The sequence below is a fragment of the Rousettus aegyptiacus genome, unplaced genomic scaffold, assembly GCF_014176215.1.
Source record: "Rousettus aegyptiacus isolate mRouAeg1 unplaced genomic scaffold, mRouAeg1.p scaffold_m13_p_9, whole genome shotgun sequence".
NCBI lineage: Eukaryota > Metazoa > Chordata > Mammalia > Chiroptera > Pteropodidae > Rousettus > Rousettus aegyptiacus.
Window position 1 is genome coordinate 715,816 of NW_023416312.1, and position 7,427 is coordinate 723,242.

General features: G+C 43.9%; 1 pseudogene; it reads right to left on the reverse strand.

The window, feature by feature from the left end:
* Positions 1–7,025: 7,025 nt before the first annotated feature.
* On the reverse strand, positions 7,026–7,141 carry LOC118607927 (annotated as a pseudogene).
* Between the last annotated feature and the right edge of the window lie 286 nt (positions 7,142–7,427).

The window sequence follows — 7,427 nt, forward strand, 5'->3', positions numbered from 1 at the left end:
TCCTCAGAGAATTAAAACCGAATAACCGACTGAGAGACATAACCGGCTTGACGGAAGCTGCGGCACAAAGTGAAGACTGGGAGCAGGAAAATGACGCGAGGACTCAGAGAACAAAGCCAGCATTTCCGGACCCGGGACAGGAGCACAGAAAGCGGCCACGAACTGAGCGTTCGGCCTTCCTTGCAGCTGTGGCCATGATCTGCATGTGCGTTCATTGCGAATCAAATAAATATTAATACGTTTATAGGCGCAGCATATTTTATGCAAACAGTATTATTGGTGTTTAAGAAAGGACAAGTTTTGGAAGCAATTGGCAGTCTCCACGTGTGACTCCGGGTAGGGCTGTTAATCTCATAAGGAGATGTGAATGTAAGGTTATTTGGATACTATAATGCTCGCCAGCATTTACGGTTTTGAATATTTGTTATCGGCCACAATTGTTTGTAAATAATGCCAAATCGAAGAGTCCTTATTTATTAAACAATTTTGAACATCTATATTAATAAAGAGTATGAAGAATATATTGGAAGTATTTTAACAAGAACGCATAATAGAGAACAACTCACGAAATTCCGCAGAATTCTAATATCTCCTGAGACCTGAAGGTTGATAACACTGAGAGAGGGAGCTTGGGGAGTCTCCAGAACCGAGGAGACAAATCACAACGACTTAAGTGTGCCGCTTTCACTTGACCCGATCAGCATTCAACCCCCTTAACTAATTAGAACCTTAATCTCACTGCTCCTTCACAATAAGGAAAATAATTACAACTTACAACCTTCGATTGAGAATCTTCCCATTTTAGCAAAAGACAACACCATTTTCTTTTAAATTATTTGTCCTCTGCAGAGCTTGGCAACCATGTGGCTAAAAATGAAAGAGATACTACAATTTAAGAAAAAGAAAAGCTCATCATTATAGCCATACTATCGCTGCAGAAAGTCTCATACACTTGACATTTGATGAATGTGTCATCTCTCCAAAGAGCCATTCCTGATTCTGTTCCAGTGTCTTAGTTGCTTGGACTGCCAAAACAAAATATCACACACGCTGGGTGGCTTAAACACAAGACACTTATTTCTCATAGTTCTGGAGGCCGGAAGTCCAAGATGGAGGTGCTGGCCAATTTGGTTCCTGAGGAAGGCTCTCTTCCTGGTTTGCATCTGGCCATGTCCTCACATGGCAGAGATAGACTGAGGGACAGTGAGCTTTCTGGTGTCTCTTGTTATAAAGGCACTTGCCCTATCATGAGAGCCCCAACCTCATGACTTCATCTAATCCTAATTACCTTCCATCTTAAGTACCATCACATTGGGAGTTGAGGCCGCGACATATTATTTGGGGGAGACACATTCAGTCCGTAACATCGAGAATGACTTTCCTGAAATCAACGCAAGCTCATAAAAAAAGGAGTCCAATTGGGGAAGGGTGACTACTGGGCAGTTCTCATCCCTTGTCCTTGGTGTTCCTTACTCCCCTGCAGACGCCAGTCCCTTACTGTCCTCAGGGACCCGTCTCTGTGATTTGGGCAGGGAGTGAAGGGGACGGCGCACTCCCAAGTATTGAGGGCAGACAGCCCATGAGCGGGGCTCCACGAATATCATCGGCTCTCATCCTTCCCGTATCCCTGGTGGGAGTCCTCCTCCATTTTACACAAGAGAGACATCTGGGGTTCAAACAGTCTCAATAACGCACACTCCCATGTCACACAAACAGTAAGGACTAGACCTAGGTTTTTAAAGATATAATTTATATGCCATAAAATTCACCCTTTTAAAGTGTACAGTTCAGTATTTTTCACTATATTCGCAAGGTTGTGCAGCCATCGCTACTACCAAATTTCAGAATATTTCGTCACCCCAAAAAGAAACCCTGTGAGCATTAGCAGTCTCTCCTCATCCTTCCTCTCCCAGCCCCTGGCAACTGCTGATCTGCTTTCCGTCTCTATAGATTTGCCTATTTTAGAATATTGCATATAAATGGAGTCATACAATATTTGTCCCTCTGTGTCACTTCTTCCACTGAGCACAATATTTTCAAGGTTCATCCATGTCGTAGCACGAATCGCTGTTTCATTCTTCTTTATGGCTGAATAATATTTCATTTAATGGATACACCACATTTTATTTATCCGCTTATTAACTGATGGACATTTGGGTTGTTTTCACTTTTTGGCTCTTACGAATAATGATAAACATTCGTGTTTTTGTGTCAACGTGTGCCTGGGAATGGAGCTACTGCATCAGATGGTAACTCTGTATTAGTGCTGAGGAACTGCCCGCCAGTCCAGCTAGTTTTGAACTGCCCAGTTTTGGTCCGTCTAGGCTCCTCCCACCATGTCAAAGAATCATCACAATCCCTCTCAAACTCTGCTACACGTTCTAAGCACCTGGGGACCTTTAAAGATATACTGAAGCCCTGGTGTCCACCTGCAAGAGATTGTGACTTGATTTGTCTAGGATGGGTCTCGAACACTGGTGTTTGTTCAAAGCTCTGAGTGGAGTCTACTAGGAAGCCAAGGCTGGGAACGATCACATTATTGTTCACATATTCCAAGTCTGGGGACCTTTCAGCTGAGGCTGCCCTTCCTACTGATGATATGAGAAACAACGGACGAAGCCTGTCTGGGGAAGTGTTGGCTGTCCCTTGACCATATCGCACTTTAAGAGGGTAAGGACACACAGGTCTGGGACAGAGGACCAGACTTGCCTTGGAAGCACGGTGAGACCATGGTTTCCGGCAGGCCCTTTGGGCCCAGGACACATCCCCTTCCTTGAGCTCCAGGATGACATTGCTGTCTGTTCATCTCACAAAGGAGGGCCCTCCACTTGACAGATGAAAATGCTGAAGCTTGAAGAGTCAGGGCACCTTGGCCAGGGTCCTCCGGTGGTGGAGCTGGGATCGGAACTGATGACATCCAGCCCTGGAGCCCTCGGTCTTAACTGCTTTGTGATACTGATTCTATTCTAATAAGCAGCTTTAACAATGATAAGGAAAATTTCTTTACCTCAATTACTGCAAAAATATCACCAAACACAGCACTCTCTATGTGACCCTAACCAAAACACTCTGGCGAGAAATGAACCAAAGCACTGAGAAAACTAAATAAATTCTGATATCAGAGCATTTCAGATATCCTGGATTTCAAACTTGCATGCCTGACCCTGGGTCACAAAATGTTTTTTCTCTATAGCCAGGATGGATATATTTAATGTTTCTTTTCTGCTTTGAGGACGGGGATTCTGATAACGCACCACGCACAGTGAACACTAAGAGATTGGAAGGTTGAAAAACTTGCTAAAATTTACCCGTGCGGTACAGCCTGAGCTGCCGTCTCCTCCCACCAACCAAACCGTATCAGTTTCAAAACTGTCTCTCTCGGTAGCCTCTGGTTTTATTTAATTTACTGCACTTGGAATTTGATAAGTTCCTGGCTGGCTTTCGCATTCTTCCACATCCTCGTAATTCACATATTATCTTTCAGCGTTCGGTCCTTTGAATCTTCTAGTCACTCCTGCAGAAAAGCTGCTTTAGTGTTTTATCCAGTTAATGCCTCAAAAACGTAGTCCGAGTCAAACACAGGGATATATTCTTACCCTGGAGTGTCACTGTGGCCGCGACACTCCTCAATGTCCAACATTTTTGGGAGGTCCGATTTTGTTCACGGGCCCCGATAGGTATCTCCACATGGAGGACAGTGGCCCCGTGCTACAGGAGCTCACATTTTTTGTGGGAAGGACAGACAATAGCCAGTTACAAAATCACATAAGCATTCGGACACAGGCGTGTATATGATGCCATCCGCGGCCACGACCGAGGCAGCCCGCACCGTGGGAGCCAAGGACGTTTTTTAACTGGAGGTTGTAGAATTTGATAAGTGAAGAAGAGGGACAACCATATTCCACAAGGCAGAAGGGCATCCTCAAAGCATCAGCTGTGAGGGGGGACGTGACTGGAGCATAAGCTGGGGGTATAGAGTAAAGAGAGATTCATGCCATGAGTGATTCTTAATAACTCCTCGTGATGCTCACAGTGCTTGAAATAGCAATAGGTATTACCATTTACTCATTTTAGAGGTGAGGAGACCAAGGCAGGGAGACATCAGAGAGACATCACAGTACCCAGGAAGGGATGAAACCCAGGTAGGATTCAAACCCAGGTAGCCTGGCATCAGAGAGTACATGGAAAGTATGTGTCAGATCCTCTATGACTTTGGGAATTCATTCGTTCATTTGTTCATTCATTCAACATATATTCAGAGAATGCTACTATATGCCAGGCATGGTGATAGGGTTGAAGACAAAAGAGACAGGTCCTTGAATTCTACCCTTAAGGCAAGGGCGGAGGCAGGGTGGTGAGCAGGCTGCCATTTAATCAAGATGCAATGGAATAGTAATAAGACACTGCTTTCTGGTGCTGCGGTCCAGCAGGAGGAAACGCTAGAAAAACAGAAACTAATTCAGCAAATGAATTCAGTCAAAAACATAAAAAGAAAATTTAAGCTAGCATTGGATCTAATGAAGGGAAATCTCATGTAATGCGTAAGTGGGCAAAGATTGGTAAAGAACATATTGTCACACAAAGAAGAGAAGTAACCAGTCTGGAGATAGTTGACGCCCATGTGAAGAGAATATGATTTGATATAAAGGGTTAAATGGAGCAGACGACTGGGTAGGTTTGCCAGACCGATAAATGGCAGCTGAGGCACCATGAGCATCACTTGGGTCTCTATCCAAACCCATCCCGGCTTCTCTTGGAACATCCGAGGATGTTACCAGCACCTGGAGGCCAGCCTTAAAAATCTCTCTGGCTGACCGAGAGAAGCACTCACCTAAAGGAATATGGTTCTGAACTCTACCGGGAATACACCTAATTAGTATACTCTGGTCTCAAGTGATAACGACTTCTGCAGACTGAGCACAGAACACAAGATCGCACCGGCTCCCAAATGACTGACTTGCCCAGAAGTGAACACCCTGTCATTTCTCCTGCTTCCTCCAGAACTTGCCAGTGACAAGAGAGGGAAAACTACTGGGTTTAAAAAGTTTTCCTCTAAAACTCCTTCTTAAACCGAAGCAGGGATAACACTTTGGGAAACTCTTTCCAAAGTAGATTTTTTTGCTTGACCAAAGGTATAATTTTTCCTCCAGGAAGTTAAGGCACCTCATGCTGGTGTAATCGAGTTTCTCTGGGAAGAAGCCGCTGCCCCCTGGGTGGTCACTGCTGCTGACAAATTAAATGCAGATGTTTGGCGGGTCGCCTCCCCATGCATCTCGCTCTTTGTGTTTTTCCCCTCAGGCGAGAGTGGGTTCAGGATGTCCCCAATGCTGGGCCTATGCGCTTGTTAACAACACGTCCATGTCATTTGCTCCTAAATGAACCTCTGAAATTAACTGATTATCCAGTGAATCCATCAGTCACACCCCATGCTGTTTACCCCTTCTTCTAGCCACCTGTCCCAGCCAACAAAGGACACAGCAATAGTGTCCCTTCTTATCTGAGGAATGATCATGGGGAAACTCACAAACCTGTGAAATGCAGATTTTTAAAGCTGTGTTCTTATTTATCATGTTGAGCAACAAATGTTGACAATTTTAACCTTTCAAACCATGGAGAAAAGAAAGAGTAATAGTTGCTTTCTTAACACAGTGCTATTAGGTGAGGATGATGGATATTGATTTGCTAGTGCATTCGCCTATCGATAGCGATTTTTCAGAAATTATGAGTGGGGAAAGAAAGAGGTTAAACTTATAAAACTCACCTTGACAGATATCTTATTTGTTCTATTAAAGAAAACATATTGACTCTAATCCCCCTCCAGCTATCCCGTCCTTTACTTCCTGTCATTTATAACCCAACTCTTCTAAAGAACTGTCTGGATTCTGAGCCAGTCTCTCTTTTCCAATGCATTTTATGCTACTTCAATTTCTTTATCTCACTATAAAACTCATTCACATGAAAACCTCCCAAACACAAAACATATCAGCTCTGCTTCTAGGCTTTAAATCACATTCTTTCCAATCCTCCACTCTTCTCATTTCAGGGCCATGTTCTAATTAGGCTTGTGCATCGGTTCAAGGCTGGCTCCTTGTAATAATAGCTCATGGCTATGCTCTTCCATGGTGGGTCCTTAAAAAGGCCAATAAAATTATAGAGAAAATACTCTCTAGGACTTCATTCTGCAGCACACATATTAATCTATTACCAGCTATTATTCGCTAGCAACAGCATCCAGCATCAACGAGGCTGTCCAAATCTGGTACAATGCCAAAAAAGCATCGTGATACACAATTAAAATACTGTTTTCCCACTCTTTTCAGTCAGGGCCAGTAAACAGAGCGTATGTCCATGTGTGTGCTGTGTACTCTTTAAGTACGCAAATGTCACTCAGTCATCTTGCACTTCTATAATTGTGCTCATCGAAAGTGTTGCTTCCCTAAGTGATAATAGTAGGCTAGGGCGATGGATTGGTTTGCAAGTGTATTCACTCTTCAGTGGTAAACACTGCCAGCAACTTTTTGAGTGATTACAGGGTGCAGAGAGGAATAAATAAAAGTTTTAAAATCACCTTCAAACCATGTGGTTATTTCTCCCATAGCCCAGTGCTTCTCCAGATACTGCCTCATTTCTCAACATCCTTTTACGAGCATCCTTCGGAATGTTGCCTCTACTTCCTGTTTCCAATGTCCTGCCTCTCGATTTCTTCATTCTCCTCTGATCAAGCTTTCGCAGCCAGCACTCAGTTTACGAAGGCTGTTCCACTGAAGATTCACTAGTTACTGCCACGTTATTAAATCCAACCTCAGTATTAAGTCCACATCCATCATACATGGCTCATTAGTGACATTCTACAAAACTCATCACTCTGTCACCCTTGAAACACTTTCTATATCTGGCTGCCAGGACACCGCGACGTTCTGGCATTCCGTCTGCCCCTCTGGCCGCTTTTTCTCAGGCTCTTTTGCTGGTCTCTTCTCTTCGAACTGACTTTTTATGTTTTATTTTTATTTATTTATGATTATTTATGCCTACAGCACCTGGTCTTCCTAGGTGGTCTCCCATCCAAGTACTAACCAGGCCTGACCCTGCTTAGCTTCTGAGATCTGACATTGGGCTTGTTCAGGGTGGTGTGGCCGTAGACCATGGGCAATGGCTCCACTGGGGTGTGAACCTAGGACCTTCTGTATGTAAAGCAGATGTGCTCACTGCTATGCTGTGGAACCACATCTGCAAACTGACTTCTTAAAAATTGAGGTGAAATTCACATAACATAAAATGAATCATTTTAGCTAAGTCCTGGGGCTTCCAGTCAAGATGGCGGAGTAGATAAACACTGCACTCACCTCCTCCCACGACCACATCAAAATTACAACTAAACTACAGAACAGCCATAATTGAGAACAGCCTGAAGTCTAATTAAACAGAAG